Source organism: Zootermopsis nevadensis, unplaced genomic scaffold (assembly GCF_977971745.1).
Source record: "Zootermopsis nevadensis isolate Lab colony 2312 unplaced genomic scaffold, Znev_1.0 Znev_ptg000001l, whole genome shotgun sequence".
Taxonomy (NCBI): domain Eukaryota; kingdom Metazoa; phylum Arthropoda; class Insecta; order Blattodea; family Termopsidae; genus Zootermopsis; species Zootermopsis nevadensis.
Genome location: NW_028259133.1, coordinates 7,218,952 through 7,239,386, shown reverse-complemented (window position 1 = coordinate 7,239,386; position 20,435 = coordinate 7,218,952).

Below are 20,435 nucleotides of genomic sequence, written 5' to 3'. Positions count from 1 at the left end.
TTAGGTGAAAACTACAAAATTTGAAGTTTTTAAACATCAACAGTCTGTGTTCTTCTCTTAGGGTGAGAAACTGTGTCTCAGAACTACACATATAAAGGGTAAAATTTTGCAGGTTTTCAACTTCTACGCTTACACTTATGACGCTGGTTACGAGTAAAGTGGTTAAGTAAATAATGCATTAAAATGAAGCAAGATATTTCAGGTCTGCATATCGAGCAGAGCGTCTCAACATTTCCTCGAGTTTAAATCTTCCAAAGTCAGAGAGCACTGACTGCTTTTGTTCTATCTCTAGACATCCAATCACATTATTCATCTGTCTTTGTCACGTACATGTCGTAGGAAAGTAATAGACTTTATATCGATTGAACAATTGGAAAAAAAAATTGAGAGGGAAGATTACAATTCCGAAATTAAAAATTGATGAAATTTTAAGCTTCTCTTTCAGCAAGAATCAAGTCCAAAACTAATTTAATATTGCGTTCCATGTATTTTTAAGTGAATAAGACTTCCCAAAGCCAAATGTTTGGGAGCCCTCCTGTCGTATGTTCTAACCGTTTCCTTTGATACTGATTGACTCATTCCCTCACGCATTTTGTTTTTAATCCCTACTGCTCATTTAATATTTCATCTTATACCTTGATTTGTTAAATACCAAAATTTTCCCGCGTTATTATGAGGCTGATCGGAAATATATTACAACGCTGTTCAACAAACATCTGACAACCGCTTTTATCACATGTTATAACCTGAACATTTTTGCAAGGATTTTTTCATGGGTTTAATATCCGCGTTGCTATTCTACTATGAACATTAAATTTGTACGCCTTCACGTACTTCGTCACTCATTGTTTTTGTAACATTTTGTTAATTCAAGTTTTTCTCTTAAGCACGACACGAGCATGTGTAGTTTCAAGACAGATTTACGTCTATTCAGATTGACCTCAATTCTCAAGTGCAATCAACACTTAAAGTCTTGAATAATTCACACTTTCTATATTATGTGTGTGTGGATCCAGACGTCCACAGAGTTTGAAGGCAAGTTGGAAGTAGTACGAAGATTGGTCTTGATGAGCGTTATTGCCATTCAGATTCAAGTTGTTAAAAATTTGTATCCTCCACTGATCTTACTAATCAACATGCAAGCATTCAAATAAATTTGAGATAGAAGACTTTTCGCATGCCTTACTTTCTTCATTATAAGATGCCTTTTAATTTGATATGTATCTACAATTTGTGTTTCAGGTGTATCTGTAGTAATACTGAGGCATTTCGATACGAATAAATAAAAGTGAGGTTTAATCAAGCGCAGCGCCGTGTGAAGAAAATGACGTTAGGCGGAACAAATGTTCATTGCTGTTCTATAGTTCAGAGGATAGTTGGTGTCTCCTTCCAGAATTCAATAGGCTTTATAAATATACCAGCAAAAATTGTGTGGTGTGACGCTGGTTTATGTTCTGAAGCGAATAGACAGGCCAGCCCAAACAGAAAATCTTCCAGCTGATGAAGATCCTTGTAACGCAAAGAAGAAATAAACAACCTGCTAGCACTTTAACTAGAGTAAAATATAGGAGGACATACTGACGTCTGCACACAGAATCCTTTTCAAAGGCCAGCTTCCCTTTTCAAATTCCTGCAGACAGCTGCAAGTTAATGCAAAGGATAGCGTCTCCGAAACTTGTAACAGAATTAGTCTCACCCAGTCTCACACAGAGATGCTGCTAGCTTTAACTAGTTCAGTATCATCTTCTCTGCAATTGACAGTTACTACAAACCTGAGATTCCTTATATTTCCACTTAGGTTACTGTTCGTTTCGCAGTAATATGGGAAAAAGATCAATAGAAATAATAATAAAATAAACGGATACGGGATAAACGTGTCACACTAGACACAAAGTCGTTTAAGAAACAGAGAAATTAATTCCACGGAATAGAATCTTCCTTGAGAAGTCGTAGTTCCTCATCTAATCAAGAAATTCCCACCTCTTGTGGGACGAAGGAAAATAGCATTACGAGTCAAAAAATATGAAAGAGATTAAGTAAGTAGAACAGCTAATTTAAAGTAATAAAGAAAAAGAAGGCCTATGAAAACAACTACTTATAGACAAATTCAGATATAAGTAGTGTAAGAAATAAACAAATATTCATTTAAAAATAAAGACAGTAACGACAAAATAAACTTAATATGTAATAAAGAAATAAATGTGCAAAATAAAATTAAACAGTTCATCAAAGTGAATGGAATGAAATTAGAATAATAAAAGCTTCCAACTTATTTTACTTAAAATTAGCCTATACTTGCATTCTCCTTTACACATTACGGCCCCATATCTAAGCCTAAATGTTTTAATGAAAGATGGTTGTATTTGTCAAGGCAAGCTCACTAGTTCAAATGTCCACTGTATACGTCCATGAATCTCATTAAAAATTATTTCAGAGAAATAAATCAAATGGCACGAATTTCTTAAGAGACGAAGGTAAATGGACAGTTGCAAATGTTTTCGGTGTGACTCGACTTCGAAAAGATAAAATTGCTTAAATAGAAATAATGTAATTAAGTTTTTGTACGTTTCAACGCACACGCATTTGTAATTTGTTGAAGGTTCACAGTACTGTACCTTTCTTTTCTTCGAGTGTTCTTTATTGCGTTCAATTAGTTGTACTTCTTACATTCCGCCATGTGCCTTATGTTTCCGTAATTTTTCCTTGGAAAATTCATGCCATTTAGTTTCGTAACTCTTATTTGGAGTGGATTTTGATTACCCGCACCATTAAAGGAAAATAATATGGAAACCACTTACGCTCTTATGAATTTGGAACTCCAGATACGGAACATTACGAACATAATTTATGTTCTTTAGTGTAGACGTTCCGTATAAAATTCAATCTATCTCTGTCAAATTGTGTGGGGACGAAACGACGTGCTAATGGACGAGTAGACACGTAGAATAAAACTAATAAAGAAAGAAACCTAACCCATATTGAGTTGTTCATTGGACTCAGTCCTGGACTTATTCATTCGAGGTTGCATATTTGAGTTGCAGTGGATCCGATCCCATTCCAGATGCTATTGAAATGACAAATGACAGTCAAATCGATTCTTAGGTGTAGTGTTAGTTCTCTGCCAGAAGGGTTTCAGTAGATTTACAAAGGCCTCGGTAAGGGGATAAGAAAAAGTTGGACGCTGAAAGAGTTATGATTTTATGTGCATTTTTAAGACTCTTCTCTCTGGACTGCACCAGTGTACCATCGACGTTTGAAGGTTTCTGACGATAGCGCTTTTTATTGTATGAAATTTTCCGTCGACACTTATAAAAACATTAAATCACAACGTTTGGAAATCTCCATTCTGCTTCCACCACGAGGCAAAAAAGTTTTTTTATCATCTGCCCCCCCCTCTCCGGGCATATCATAAAAAACTGCCAGTTGGGCCTTCTGATTAAGCTAGCCCCAGACCTGGCCTTCTAGGTCAGATAGATTTTCTTACCTCTGACCTCCTTTTCTACAGATGACGAAATCAGAATTCAGCTTTGGAAACGTTATTTGTTATGTAGACTAGAGGTTCTTAACCTATTGACTTCTGCGGACCCCATTTAACCACTACTGGAAGCAGCGGACCCCGAAGACATTTCTATAATTTTAACGTTAAAACAATACACAAAGAATTAACAATACGCAACAAAAGTACACAAATTACGAAATATTTAATATGATTCATAAACTAAAAATATAAACAATTGGAATTGAAATTTCAGTGAGACGGTTGATGCTGCATCTCAGCGAGTAGCTTTCCAATATTTGGTTTCATTTCTGAGTGTTGAATTCTGATTCTACATTGTTTAAGCGGTTTATGTGTTTATTTTTTAGGTGCATTAGGGTCGATAAAGGTTTTCACATACAATTAAAACTTTCAGTGCCTTGTACGATAATTCGGGATAATCCGTTCCTAAATGCAGCGAGAAAAAATTGCCACAGACTTTTCCCTGAATTGAAGTTTTAGTGCACTATTCATAGAAATGTTAATCAAGCCATTTTCTCCTGCTGCTCTCAGTCCTTTTAATTTGTCAATATCTACATTAACTGGATCTTTAATTTTTATTTTTATCTCGAGGTGGAAAGTACCTGAAAAACTGTATTGGAGATCTTATAGGAGCTAGATAAAAATCCGAGACTTCGTTTGACATTTTTTCAACAGCAGATTCCAGGAAGGTCTTCAGATTTTGAAAAGCATCGACATTTATTTTTGATAAGCGACGAGCCCACAATTTTCGCATTCTGATCATTGCCTCTATCTTGTCTTCGACATTAAACATTGTGATGCCTTCTGCATGCATGCTCAAGTTAAGTACATTTAAATGAGTGAAGATGTCCATCATGGCTAACCAAGAATAGTAATTCAGGTTCTCGGTAAGTGCGAATGGAGATTTTAGATCAATGAAGAATACTCATATTTCATCTATTAATTCAAAAATCCGGGACAACACTATACCGCGTGACAGCCGTCGGAATTCTGTACGTAGCTAAAGCTGCTGATGATCACTATCCATAGACTGACAGAGCCTTGACTTTAGTGACCTGGCTTTGATATATTTGACGATTTCGGATCATTCAAGACCTTTTTCGATTCATCTGGCATCGTTTTAGTGGTTAAAAATTCTGGATGAATGCAATAATGGTGCCATGTAACTGAAGAGGTATTTTTCCTTACTCGTGCATTGATTTCAGTTAGTCTTCCAGATATATCACGCGCCCCATCTAATCCACTGAATTCAACTTGACGTCAGAAAATCTTTCAAAGAGTTGTATACCTCTTCAGCAATAGTAAGTATCAAAGAGCGGCAGAACAATAAATCTCCAATAATATTTTCCTCAAACTCGTATCTAGTGTAATACAGTAAATTAGATTTGTTTACGAAGTACGTACTTTCATCTACCTGTAGGCTATAATTTTAACTTTTGCAAATTATTTCACTCAGCTGTTCTTTTTCGTTGTCTGAAATTTTGTCAATTCGCTTATTTACCGTGACGTTAGACAGTGCCACCAAATTTAAATATTTCGCTGCTTTTTCTCCGACCGTTGAACTAGGCATGACTTGAACAGCAGGTAATTTCAGTTCTTCAGCGATTGTATGACACTTCATATGAAGTTTTAACGTCGCGATCTTCTTCATTATTTTCCTGCTTTATCGGAGTTTAATTTTGGAAAAAATACGATAGATTTGGCAGTATGTTTTTTAAACTTACTTTCCAAGTGTCTTAGCAATTGTGGTGGTTTCGTGGCTTCGTTTGACAATAATTCCGTAACATAACATGCATTGCGGCTGCTGTTTGTGTTCTGAACTTGGGCACGTGAAACCTATCGATAAATATTCAACATCATATTATCGTGTCATCGGTTAAACAGTAGATCTGTTGCCTGCCTTGACAAAAATTAGCTTTTTTGCTAAGTTTGCTGCATTAAAATATATTTTACTTGTAATTTTGAGAAACAGTGCTTTGAACCGAACTGGGCTATAAAACTGAAACCGGACCGCATAATTTTGAAAACCAGATCTAAAGATTTAAAACGAATGACAACATCTGAACCTTGAACGTGAACCAAATTTCTTAACAGGTTGAATCCAGTTTACAGTTGCTCCGACTCGCCTAATTTAATACTGGGAACCCGTACTGGTATCTTTGCACATTGTTGTGAGTGTTGTTGAAATGAAGTAATACTAACAAAGTTGATCGAAACTGTCACTTCCCTCTTCAAACAGTAACTGCTGTAGCCTTGATGTTTTTATCGAACGATATTTGACTCACATCGGGAAATCCTTGTGGCACATGCTAGTGAGTCATGGAGTTCTAGTCGGTAGCTTGAATGTGACAGTTGTGTTCACTATACGTTGTTAGTCAGACCAGACGTAGAATAGATGAAATGCAATAATTAAAAATGGTTTGTCAGTTATAATGGTGTTGATTGAGTGTGTAACATTAATGAATGATTTATCGTCACTGTGGAGTGGTTATAGTGCTATGTGCGACGACATTATTGACTCTTCTGTGTTAACGAGTACCAGTGCCAGAAGTTAAATAACTGCTTGTCATAAGGTAACTAGTTTTTAATAAAGTAGCTAGTACTGAAAGCAGAGTATCTATGTAAACATTGTTTTATTATTTTGGAAACAGTTTCCAAATATTACGCTTCTGTAGGTCTGGGAACAAATTAGGTAACAAGCAGCACATATTTTGAGGCAAAATGTCGTATCACGAAGGATGTAACGAATGAAGGAAGGAAGCTATTTGGAAATGTGGACAGATTAGAAGTTTGTTGAATGGGTGCGTTAGGACTCTTAAGAATTAAAATTCAGTACTACTTGCAGTTAACACAACATTGATTGTCGGCATTTTAAGCAGTGTTATGTACACACATCACATATTCTGAGTAATACACTTGGAGTTCAAGCTCTATTGTTATGTGATAACGTAGTACTGGTAGTTCACTGGGCCAGGCCACAATGCGTGGTGTTTGTAGGCCACAGAGTAACAGCGCAACGTTGTTTCGAGTCTGGTGGTGTTCGCTTATGTCCCCAAATTACGGATTTATAAGAAGCTTAAAACTTTCGGGAGGCAATTTCGTATGCTACAGAAGCGATCGAAGCAATAGGATTCTTTCACTGGATGCGGAACTCGCCTCTAGGCTCAGTGGATGTTCAATACAGTCGCGTATAATGTTCTAAATTACGTGTGATCTCACCGTGTTTAGAGTTCAGTTTTTTTTTTTAAATCTGGATGATTGACTCAAATCAGCTTGGTTTATAAGAAATTAAAAAAAATATTAGACACACAATCACATATATATGCGGAGGGGTTTGTATATGACATCATGAATCCATAGAATATATATTTATAAAATAAGGTTTTCAGAGTGTATGTACTCTGCGTAAACCAGCCGTCAAATTGGAAATTAGATAGCGTTTCTGATAGTTACATAACTCTATTAGTTATGGATTAACTATAATCTGATCACCCAGCCTAGCCCCCTGTTTAATATTGTAGCTGTAAACACTTTCATTCCACACAGTTTATGAAAATGGATAAAAGAGTTAGATTTGTATGACTGACATTTGACACGGCTTTACCTTTAAAATATTTACTTTATTCATATGCAAGCTGCTACTTCAAAAGCAGAGTTCTCACCACTGCATTTGATGTGCCAAGTTATTTTTTATTTTCATGTTCTGTCACCGTCCGTACACAAGTTTCAACCCAGGAATTGATGTGGTGATTTTGGTGAAATATTCTTTGTAATTCAGTATTCGTTCTCATGCATTTTTCATACAACGAGAGTCTGCGGGTTATTTTCTTAGTAGCTATCCGGCTGCATGAAACCTCGATTTCAGTCTCTTTGTACCTTCATAATCGTGTAATTACTTTATTACGATACTAATGCAAACTAGTTTTAAATCACTGTGGCCTGACGAAGTTTGTGGTAAACTTGGTAAGTGACATAGGTTATATCGCCGCTATTAGATTATCTTAAAGTGACCTATTAAATTACTCTAAAGCTTACAAATGTAAAAGACAACAAAACAACCAATAATAAATGCATATTACGTATTAAACATCTACGAGGTGCGATCGGAAAGTTTCAAGACTGTGTCAAAAGCGGGCGAACCGGATGTAGTACGAGCTTCTGCCTTTAGGAGGTGCGGCCTACATTCATAGTGAATCAGTGTGCCAGCCGGCATCATCGAATTAGCATTTGTTTCTTAGTTACGGGCGTTTTGGTAGTGCATTACACCGACCCTCCTGCGATTTCGGAATGGCGTGTGCATCAAATTTTGCCAAAGACTCGCCAAAACGGCTACGGAAACCTATGAAATGCTAAAGCAAGCATTTGGGGAGTCCGCAATCGGTCGTGCACAAACGTTTGTGTGGCATTCACGTTTTAAAAATGGCCGAACCTCTGTCGATGATGACGAGCGTTCTGGACGACCATCTTCGAGCACAACGCCCGAAAATGTTACGAAGATTCGGCAGGCCATTCACGAAGATCGACGTCGTACCATCAACGACTTGTGCGACATTGTTGGGATAGGCTATGGGACCTGTAAGCTGATTCTAAAGGAAGAAATCCACATGCGACGCATCATGACAACGCACCAGCGCACACCGCCCTCAAAGTTCGGCAGTTTTTGGCCTCAAACACCATGGCCGTCATCCCGCACCCTCCTTAGCTCCGTGTGACTTCTTCCTCTTCCCAAAGATGAAAATTCAGCTAAAGGAAAGGAGATTTGAGACGATAGAAGAGATTCAGGCAGAATCGCAGATGGTGCTTGACAGGCTGACAAAGAATGATTTCCAGGGATGCTTCCAGGCTTGGCAGCGGCGCTGGGATCGTTGTGTTCACTCCCAGGGGAACTACTTCGAGGGTGATGGATGAATTTAATACCTAAGATAAGTGTACGAGTTTTTATAGGCGCAGTCTAGAAACTTTCCGATCGCACCTCGTATATTGCTAATTATATGAATGTTAATTCGTCTTTGAGCACAAGAGATCGAATATTGTATCGATATTCGATCTTCATATCGTCCTCGACATTCATAAGGCGTGTTCGACGCTTGACTCTATGCAGAAAATGCTGATTCACAAAGACAAGATGTCGCAAACGGCAAAGGAACACGAATTCCCAATTCTACCACAATCTGATATTCATTTTTGACAGTTAACCGAAAGCCACACATATCTTTATTTTAAAATACCAACTGAAGAGTTCTTTTACTTGACAGTTCGGCTAACTCATTTTGAGCAGTCACTGAGAGGTGACTTGTTTTGTCTGATGGTACGTTGAAAGGCTACCTCATCCAACCGCGTTTTTCGATATCCCAGTCGGTTGCAAAATATTTCTTGAACCGAGTTATCAAGATGGGTAAATGAGCGATTATAACGTTTTTAATGACTGCCGAGCCCAATTTATTTGCAGTTCATTAATAAACACACACGTCGTTTGTGACTATACAGGGCCCTACGCAGGACATTTCATGTTGTATCCTGCTCACGCCAGCCGGCCAGTTGTCTTTCAACAATTAAAGTGCAAGAATTTTCTTTTTTACAAGTGCAAAGAACGTTACTTGTGCAACACTAAGTGGCATCACGTTCTTAGTTAATTTGCCAAAATGAGTTTAAGAATACATTTCGCAATACTCCTGTGCCAAGCAAGTGGAAATTATCTCGTCTGGTAAAAAGTTTACGTGAAGCGTGAAACATGAAGCATGAATGGCAGAAACCGTTTCTGTCGACTTCGGTGTTAAGTGACGACAGTTTGGACGGAAGTCACTGAGAAAATTTTCTCTTCAGAGTGGATTATTCTACAGAAGTGTACATAAAGCTTTAAACGTTTTATAGCGTTATCGTGTAAATGATATGCACGAACTCAAAGAAACTGATAGAAAACGACTTCAGTACTGCAGATGGTTTACACGCATTATCCAGGCTGTATGGACATTTTAGACTAACTTGTCTTTCGTGATATAGTGTGTTCCACAAAAACAGCACATTAGAAGTAAAACACATTTTAAAATTCACTGTAAAAATATTAACTTAGTAGCTTCATGAATGAGGAAAAGAGTAAATGAATGCATCGCTCAACGCGGTGGACATTTCCAACACTAATATTACAATGGTTTTTGTTTCTCATTTTAATGTTATTTTTTTGACAAATAAAATGTGTTAAGCGTGGATTGCGTAATAAACGGTTCGAAGCCTTGCTTAGGCTAAGAACATGATTATTAGAACGAAATTGAAAGCTTTGTGAGTATAAGGTGACAAATGTACAACCAACTGCTGAACCTTATTCATCGCCTGATTTTCCGGAAGTTTGTTCTGCTTTCTCTTTCAAGTGACCGGTGTTACAAAGACTAGAATTCATTTAGACTAGCCAGGCCAAGGGCCCAACTGAGTAGGGGTTTACCCTTCCACCTCTAATATCAAGACGGAAGCAGAGCCAAATTATGAAACGTAGTTGTAAATGCAAACCACAGAAGATAAATTCCAACGGAATGTTTTTACAAGACTATTGAAGACATCGGAGATCTTTTGTCTTATATACGAGGCTCGTCCACAAAGTAAGTTTCCCTGGCGCCGTTTACAGAAACAAAACACAATTTCATGGAAATATCTATTGCAACAGATACAGCAAGTGTCCAGCTATTTTTCAACATATTCGCCACCGGAATTGAGACATTTGTCATACCGTGGGACCAACTTTTGAATACCTGTGTCGTAGAAGTCTGCCGCCTGGCATTGGAACCACTGTGTGACAACCATCTCCGCCTCTCTGTCATTCTCAAAACGCTGACGCTGACCGGACAGGAATTTCTTGAGGTGTAGGAAAAGATGGAAATCACTGGGAGCGAGGTCCGGGCTGTAGGGTGAATGATTAAACACCTCCCAGCTGAACTCCTGCAGGAGACTTGCTGTCCGTCGAGCCGTGTGCGGCCTAGCGTTATCACTGACCGCACTTCACAGACGGCGGGAGCTGGAATAAGAACCTCCATCTTCAACAGCTGCAACGATGCTACTGTGAGAACGCGGGAAGTACCGTTAGTGCATGCGCCATGCTACGTCATTGCTCTATCACGTACGCACAGTCGCTTCGCGCAATATAAGGTTTGCTAGCTGTGGGACGAGTGGGAAACTTACTTTGTGGACGCGCCTCGTAAAATGGTGAGAGACCATGCAGTACTGATGTCATGGCTACCGCATTATGGTTGTCAGGCACATTCAGATTATGTAATAACTGTAACTTGGCGGGCAGCGGTATATAAAATTGAGTATAAGCTTTGCATGCTTTGAGCCTGTAAAGATGCTTCGTGATCACTGCGTTGTGCTGTCTTTTCCTCTTTATTTATTCTACTGCCCTAGTAGCTTAGGTATCTCTTCTACTTTCTGGATCTTCAAACGCGAATGCGTTGGGGTCCACTTATTTTTATTATAAGCGTATAACGCTGAAAACTGCACAAAATTCAGAGTTAGAAGATACGCAAGCCAACCTCAAATGTGTTCTATTCTAGTTTTATTCAGTATATCTGCATTTAAATTTTAGATTAGTTTTAATCAGAATTTTCTACTTTTTCAAGTAAACTCATTTGAAACTATTATGCGCCTTTTGCAAAAGATAAATGATTGCATGTTTCCTTTGATATAGTTATCTCTTTGTCTGACTGTTAGTGCGTCCATACCACAGTCATGAAATAATTCGACTTTAGATAACATATTTTTAATGAAATTTGCTGTACAGGAACAGAGTCGTGTAACCAAATTTAATTTGATCCAAATTGGATTATGTGGACCACGTAGTCAAGAACACCTAACATATTTTATAATCCTAAAAGTTTGGTAAACACTTTGTCGATTAAAACACTTTTCCAAACATAATGGATGGTCATACACAAAATTGATATTTTGTATTGTGTTCTTTTTTTACATTCCTCTCATACCGATTATGAAACACTAAAACAGACGCAATGAATTGTAGAATTAAATTCTACTGTGTCGAATATGCAGTGTAATTTTACAGCTTACCTTACCTTACGATTGTAGTCTGTCTATTCAGTTCCGAGCTCTTGTATGATCGTATTTTAGAATCAAAGAGAAATGTTGCAAGATGCTCACACTGTTATTATGTAAGCATGGTTACATCAAGTTGTTTTGAGAATACAGAACAAGGTTATCGGACAGAAGTTTACAAAGTGATTAATTAAAATTTAATGTAACATCATACAAAACATATTTTGATAGAATTTCATACATTGATAGAAAAAAATAATAATTTCTCCATAAGTTTCTGTTTACTGTGCTAAACGAATACAACCGATGTTCTTTTTCCTCTAGACTTTTCATGCAGATAATTTTAACACTTTATAGTCGTTTATTTTAATTTTGCGACCCATCAGTTGTTTGCAAACTTTAGATTGAAAACCTCTGAATTAAAAGAATGCTTGAAGGCAGAAATCGACTTTCTGTGTCACTTACATTTGGTGTTACACTTTGATGTTATTTCAAATTAATCTGCATTTAATCAACATAAATACAAGTTTAAAAATATAAGTAACTTAAAACAGTTTAAGTTTTGTCTGTTGCAGACATATAGTAAGCAGGTTGTTACATATAAAACAGTATTAGCAAAATGTTTAGCTGGATACAGACCAAGGCAAACAATGTTAACAAACAGTGCTACAAAACTGACAACATTGTTCGCAAATTAAGTTTCCAAACAATTTGATCGGCGTTGACAAATAATAGATGTATTTATCAAAACTTCTTCTCAGAAACATTTAGTCTGTCTAACATTTAGTCAGCCAAAAACAATTTTTTATAGTCTTTTGATTATATTTATAATGTATTTAAAATTTATATTTGATGATATTTTTAATCATTCAAGAACATTCTTGCAACTCGCATTGATGTATTAATTTAATATTTGACTTTTGATCTACTTGACATTCATACCTAATTAAAGATAAACTCGCTGCATAATTAATATTTAGTGAAATAACTATGTTTTAACTAAATATTAAAACTACACAAAACAATAAAAAATCAATATATATTTACCACATAATTAAAAAATGCAGCAGCTTCTAGAAATTAATTTACCAAAGTTTCATAACAAGATCTGAACAGAATTCTACATCACAGTTTATTCTATTCGTAAGAATCATATCGCTTTACACACAAGAGTGTGATGTTACAGGAAAAGAGAAACAACAAATTAATTACAAAGGCAAAAGACGCTCAGACTTTGCATAAAATATAAGAGGATCCGAGTCTGTGCTTAAGCACAAAGAAAGGAAGAGCGTTGTTAATATGGCCCATGTTCACTGTGAACATCTTGAAAATTGAAATTGCCATCATTTATTTTTGTGAACGAAAATATAAAAGTCCCTTCATATTTTTTGTGAAAAATACGCATTAGTACTGGCGTTTCGCAGGAGCGTTTTCGTTCTGCAAGACCAAGAACACAAGAAACAGAATTAAACACTTTCTGTCCGAGAAACACGCTGCCTGACTTTCTTTATTAGGGGTTAAATATTTATTATCATTTTAGTTTATAATTTTGAAATGCAAATTAAAAATTAACTTTTGACTAATACGTGTTTCCATGAATCTCCTGATCTGATTTAAGGTTCATACCAGTTTTGTAAACGTGTATATGAGTTTACTTGGCGTGTACACAATATTACAACGATTTAACTCGGCTCGTTTTGGCTTTGTTTGTGCAAAGTAACTACGATGCGTATATTTGACAATCAGAAAACACTCTATACGGCGGGTATGCTCCAGTGTTACAAGTGTATGCTGCTCATATTGTAAATATAACCTAAAAATGCTAGTTTTAACGGCAGTACTGAGCAGAGCATGCGCAGAGCAGCCATACTAACTACCTTTCCCCTTCTGTATCTCCTCTCTTAGAGGCCAAGTTAAATAGTACGAACAATATGTGGGCCTCTTATTTCAAGCTTTCTACATCGAGATCTCGAAAATTATTAAGGCTATAACGCAATTGAGAGGGTTAATAGCTTCCAACCTGCTGCTTTCAGATATTCTTAAATGATGAAGAGGTTTCCAAATTCTGTTTGTTTCCCTTGTTTGGAAGTGTTTAGATTCAGAAAGGAAATCTTCTTTTAAGATTGTTTTGTTTCATTCGGAAAACATATAAACAGATCTAGGTGTAAATGTAATATTAAAGTGGATATATAAATAGGGTGTGTCGGCATGGACTGGTTTCATATGGTTCACGAATAATCATGTGGTTACGCAATAGTAAAAGCGATTATATCGCTGAAAATATAAATCAAACAGAATACTCTAAATGCGAAAACACAGAAAAGTAGAAGCGCTACACGGAAATTCTCTTTACTGGGTTGTTCTCTCGGTTGTAAAATGTCTTTGTGTTCTTCCTCTATTACGAAACAGAGAGCGGGAACTATTGTTTATACGAGGAATAAATTGTAATTTCCCTAAAAGGTCTAAAACTACACCTACCTTCTGAAAGAGATAGTATTTATAAACTTTGTCATTTGTTTTGCCTATAAAATACAGCAGATTTATGTTCGTATACCCAACATATTTCTGTCTAATTATTGAGATAAACGCAGTGATATAATTTTTCTTCTTGCAAGATTATTCGACTTGTCGGTCCTTCTAATTTAAAAAGTTTAAGCTCTAGTAACCTCTGACAAACTCAGACTACAGAAGACATTCCCCATGCGTTTAATGCCCGTCCTATCTCCATATCCTTGAATTCATTCCCGTAAATGTATATAGCAGAGGTTTTAAATTTGAAGTTATTTATTATGCAGATTTTATCATTACTTCCAATCCCTTGGGTCCACATTTTATCCTCAGCACTCCGTTCTGAAACACCTTCAGTCTATTTTCTTGTCTTAGAGTGAGAAAACATGTTTCAAAATCATAAGAACTGCAGATATATTGTAACCTGTATTTCAGAATGTGTATTTTATTAATTTTGGATTCCGCACTGCTGAATTAAACCGATTTTTTTAATTTTTGAAGCTTTAGAAGTTTATTGTGTTTCTGCACTTGCACATAATAAAAATTTTTACTTTGAAGTTTTAGAATTGTCTATGTGGGTTAATATGTCTGTGAGCTGCAAGGAGCAAAAAACCTCTGAAACAGTGCGGATACCGCACGACTGAATCATTTCTTCTGGAATTTTATGTCATTGGGAAGGAAGTCGTGCCTTGATGTTTTATTACTTTATGTTCAAATAAATTATACTTCTCAGTGTTCTTCCTCCTTATACGATCAGCTGTCATGGATATCCCAGACATTGTCGCAGTAACCCACTTTCATTCCCCATAAGGTTCACCCATTCTTGGAGTATCGTAATTGGCCACGCCATCTCCGGTGTCCTTACAATACAGTCGACAACAAAAGCGTCAATATTTCCTTTCAGTTCGTCATTATGTAGAAGAGAATATGTGAATTTATAAATGAATTTGTTGAATCAGCATTGGCCTCTTAAGTACGATACCTGTATAGCCTTGAGTGACTGGGAGTGTTCTTTGAAATTCTCCCATTATGAAAGGAAGCTCGTGAAGATGTAAGGGGTTATCGCGCAATTACCTGCAGAAGGATTCACTGCAGGTATGATTCAGACGTTTTTGTGTTTATGCTTTATAATCACCCCGGAAGTCTGAAAATACTTCGTTTCATGGAAAAATTATTTCTTTAACGTCTAACATCTCTTTCTGTACACAATTTTAGCCTGAATCAACTTAATCAAGATTTTTTCTTCAGGAAGTGCTGGAATTAGAAACTTGTAAACTTCTTTTTGTCTGTGAAGGCGCGTGTTAATGGAAACGATGCTCTAACAAGTTCTGTTTTGAAGTACTAGAAGTTCATTTAAAAAGAATTGTTTTTAATGTTGGTCAGCTGCATTATTACAAATGCTCGGTTGGTACTATATACATTTTTGAATGGGTTTAATGTGGTTAGAGCGGTGAAATTCCATATGATAAAACCACAAAATACAATAAAATATATACATGATTTGAGCGGATGTACCAGGGCTTATGGCTTTTGATATATTCTCGGAATGCATTTAACTACTTCAGCTGTTTACTTTTTTACAGCACTGAGAGCTTCATACGCCGAAACGGACTATTAATTTAGTCTGTTACTATAATGATTGTGGTAGAAATGTTAAATGTTTTGGAGTGTGAAAAACTTGATGATTCTAGATGTCATCTAGTGGACGTCCTGAATGGTTCCGTAATCAAGAACGGACAGATAGCTGGACGAGTATCATCCGAAAGTAATTCTTGTGCAAGAAATCGTGTTCCCAAGGACTTGGGTGATGCTATAGATCAGTATAATAGACCATAATGTTTTTACATGAACGTACAGACCTGATAAATAATGTGGGAATTTTCAGAGAATTTAAAATAAAATAAATTGGCTTCTGCAGGCCTCCTTGTTTGCCGCTGTTGATAAGGATATAAGTTTCCTAACTTAATGAGTCCTTATTATTAATCTGTCATTGTTCATGCCAGCGGCGCTATGCAACATTGTTGCTTATAAAACTGCAGATTACATAAGATTAACACAAAAGACAAGGTATATGCAGAATGTAATTTATCAGGTATTGCACAAATGTAACGGAGAGTTTTACGTGCTACATCAATGAAGTAAAGTTTGTATGAACACGAGTCCTGAAACGCTTCCTCTGAGTTGTACCCTTTTGATTTCCGACGAGGCCCCATGCTTCGCTGTTTCCCCCCTGCTGTTGGAGAACACCGATCAGCAGGGACTAGAGACCTGCTTGACGTCAAGTCCACAAAGCACAGCCAGATAAACTTTTGGCGTTACATTACAGCACTGACAGCAAGCTACTGGCGTCGTTTTTATTTCAGCTTCTAATTTTGGATTCTACGCCTCCTCCGTCTGAATTTCGTACTCTTTTTTCTAATGGTATTTTATTATATTTTAAATAGAAAACATTATGATAAATATTGCATACATTGTGTAACTGTATTGATGTTTAAAATAACCATAGTGTGTAACGATTAAAGGCTCGTCAGCTGCGTTGGCTATTTGTGGCTAACCATTGTGTATAATGTTTTGTGAAAATGAATGTTATGGTTTATTTATTCCAAGAACTAATGGACACAAGCCACTTTTATCGACGTATAATGTGTAACAGTAAGGATGCCGGGCTCTTCAGCCCTCAAACGTTTCTCACGAAAACCCGGAGTACAGGTGAGCAACGGAAGTATAACAGCATTAATGAAATTATGGAAATGAAAAGAGAACTGTAGCTTGGAAATAAGCCATTTTGAGGTCCATGTTAATATGCAAGTTTCTTTTATTATTTTCGCATATAACTCATCCTTGCACTTGTAATAAGTTTCAGAGAGGTTTAGAAATATCTAATGACCATGACGGGAATAATAGAGCTTTGTGTAGGAATATTCCCACCGGATTGCCACTCAGTTTAGTTTAAAATGAAACATGTCACGAAAGTAATAGAATTATAGTCGAGAGAGAATATTTTTCTCAACCACTATTTAAGATGCTTTCTGCATTCCTTGTAGACGTACATGTGATCATTCTGCTTCGTTCTAATGAAGCAACTGTGATTTCAAAGCAATGAATCGTTAGGATGACGAAATACTGAAGCCATTTACGAAGCGGGAGAAAATGAAAAAACGAGGGATTATCAAAAGGCATATAATAAATTACATTTATTACATCATTACTAGTGTCATTCCACTCTGTGTGTGGATACATCCGCTTCTTTTGTACTGTAGAGGCCTTACGATATTCTGCTGTACCTTACGCTCTAGGATATTATATGAAATGCTGCAAAACCACGAATGCCGTGATTTAAACTGGTAAGGGCAGTTTCACAAGGAGAGGAAGAGGCATTCTCCGTAATTATCCGAGCATGAATAAAAATATAAACTCCTGTAACAAGTTGGATTCTCGAGTCCAGTTCAGTGACCGAATCACTTGTGTGTGGATGTTGAATATCTCTGCTGACCAAAGAACTTTTTATAAGCCTGAGGCTTTCTGTCTTTTCGTTCGTATTAATGCTTTGACAACTCGTGCATTACTTTTCTGTAGAGCACCACCCAGATTATTTGCCGTGCTTTTAAATATTAGTTATAGATGAACGTCGTATTGCAAAGCAGGATGTCAAGTACAACTACAGCGACTCTTGTGTTTATTCAATCTGCGTAGCCTCTAATAAACCCTACTACAATTTAAATTAAATTTAAAATTTTCGTCGGCTATTAATGAATAAATACGGTGGTAGTAGTCATATAAATTTTTAAAAAATAAGGTTACTAGTGGAAGTTTGAACATTAATATAAATCCTCTATTTATGAAACCAGGTTTCCGAGAACCTTATGGCGTTATTTAATTTTGAGACTGCTCTATATAAACTGTCTTACCGAACAATGGAATCTGCATCATCATTAATGTTTGAGCTGCCTGTTTTATCGTCATTTCCAGTAAGTCGAATACCATTAATATAAATACTAAAGAGCGATGGTCAGGGCGAAGTGCCAAGCCCCATTCGGGCATGTGTTGAATTGAATAGGAATTCCTATGCATACCAGCAAATTATCGATTCGTGATGATTGCGAATTAAATATATTCAGTGAGATGGAATTTCGGTTCTAATAGATTTATAATTATTCCGATTGTCAGTACATTACGGAAGGTTGTTTTAGTGTCAGAGAATAATGCCATTGTGTCCTTGTTACTGTCGAAGCCAGAGGTAATGTGTTGTGGAAATATCTTCCTTGAAGCAATTTTAGTAGTCTCTAATAAATTTGAGATCCTGTAGTCTAGTTTAACAATTAGCTATTAGAAATGTTCTTAAGAGTTTGCCGACTGAATTTAAAATCTTACTGAGTCGAAATTGTGTGGGATTTGTAATCTGCATTTAGGTTTGTTTCGAGAAGAAATGCTCTAGAGTTATTGATTTATTGTACTGACCACTTTTGGTTATAAATTTGACGACTAACCATAACAGAGGTTAAAGTATTATATTTCGGTTGTACAATTTCACCTAATAGTTTTGCCCTTTTTGTCCGTTTGTCTATCCGCATGTAATAAGTTGGGAATCGCTGAACTGATTTTAAGTAACTTTGATAACGGTGACTTATACTAATCTCTATAAATTCTGTACAATTTTTGTTAAGATCGAAAAAAATAGCGGGAAATTTACATTAAGGCCCTTGTGCGTTTTTTTTAGAGGAAGTCACTCTACGGAGAATGTACGCATGGTGAATCTGTAGCCAGACGCGCTAATAACGGGAGATAATGGCCACGTGATACAGTCAGTCAGTCAGCCATCTGATACCCCTCCAACGGAGGTTACTAATTAAACCTAGACAACTGTCACGCAAATGGTACCATCTCAAATACCAATTTTCCGAGAACGAATCAGAATTAATATGCTATGCATACATTTCGTAATTTGTTCCTATTATCTCCGTATCTGAAATATAAAATGGTACCTGTAAATAAAATTTAATTTAAAAAGATCATAAAGACAATAGTTTTTTACAATAAATTGTAAAATGAAATTCTTCCTATTTTCATGCTCTAAGTTGATACAGCTGGTTTAAAATGGCTGGAAAACCAATGGATTACAGTGTATGCTCAAAATACTTAACTATTTCAGAGACTTAGTATGGTGAATTATTTTTTAGTTTGACGATTTGACGAATTATTTTAACATTTGGCTAGTATGATCTACCACAATTTTTTAAACCCTGAGGTTCAAAAACTCAAGGTGTGGGAACTGGTCACTGACGATCTTGATTGCGCTTATTTTTTGGGCATCTTATTTTATGTGCACTCAAAAACCCATGATATACATAAAAACTGGGCTAGTTGATTTTGTCTTTCGGTCCTCAATTTACGGATCGATTACTGCTACGACCAATGTAAACAACTCGGCAAGAACAGTGGGGGAAAATCAAGCATATAAAAGAAGAATGAACGGAATGGAAATTTCTTATGTATATAGTCACTGATACTTTTCGATTTAGAAACAGTTTTCAGAGTGATTTCATCGTGGAACGCTTCACAGTGCAACAGTAACACGCCTGTCAATAGTATGAACTAAAATAACAAATTAGGTCATTAGCCGTTTTAATTTATAATTAATTTACTTGTTTAAAACTGATACAAGTGAAAACAGAGTGATGCATTCTGAAATACAAAACTGACAATTTTCATTTAGGGCAAAATCTAAATAGGATTTTGAAGGAAATTAAAATTATGAATGTGTTCATTATGAACCCACATTAAATAGACGAACTACCAGTTAGTTACATATTATAAGATTCACGAAGTTTCAAAATTTGCAGCACGCAGGGGAGGTAAAAATAATATAAAATTATAATCAGAAACCGGAATTTAAAGACAACTTCTTGGATGTAGAAGTAGTCGAGGCGGTTATAATAAAATTTACATTAAAAGATAAGAAGTAGATTTGTATTTAATTGACTTAAAATCGTTCCCAGTGGTGGGCTCCTATGAACATGACGGCAAACTTTCAAGTTCGCGGAAAGTTGGGAGATATCTTGATATATTGAGCCACTACCAGCTTCTTAGGAAGATTCCTTCTCTGTTAAATTACGTGTAGCTGGGTGCAAGCATAAAGAAAACGAAACTTTCAGACGTAATATAATCAACAAATTGGTGACTAATTCAAATTTGGTATGGAAGGAACCTGAAATAAAATTCATACATATGTACATGTTTCTGATACATGTACAGTGAAACATTATCTGTAATAAGTAAATCGTTTGTTGTCGTTGATTTTGTGTTTCGATATAAGGATAATATTAAAATGATTATTAGTGGACTGGGATGTGAAAGTGTTAACTGGTTTGAACTGGTT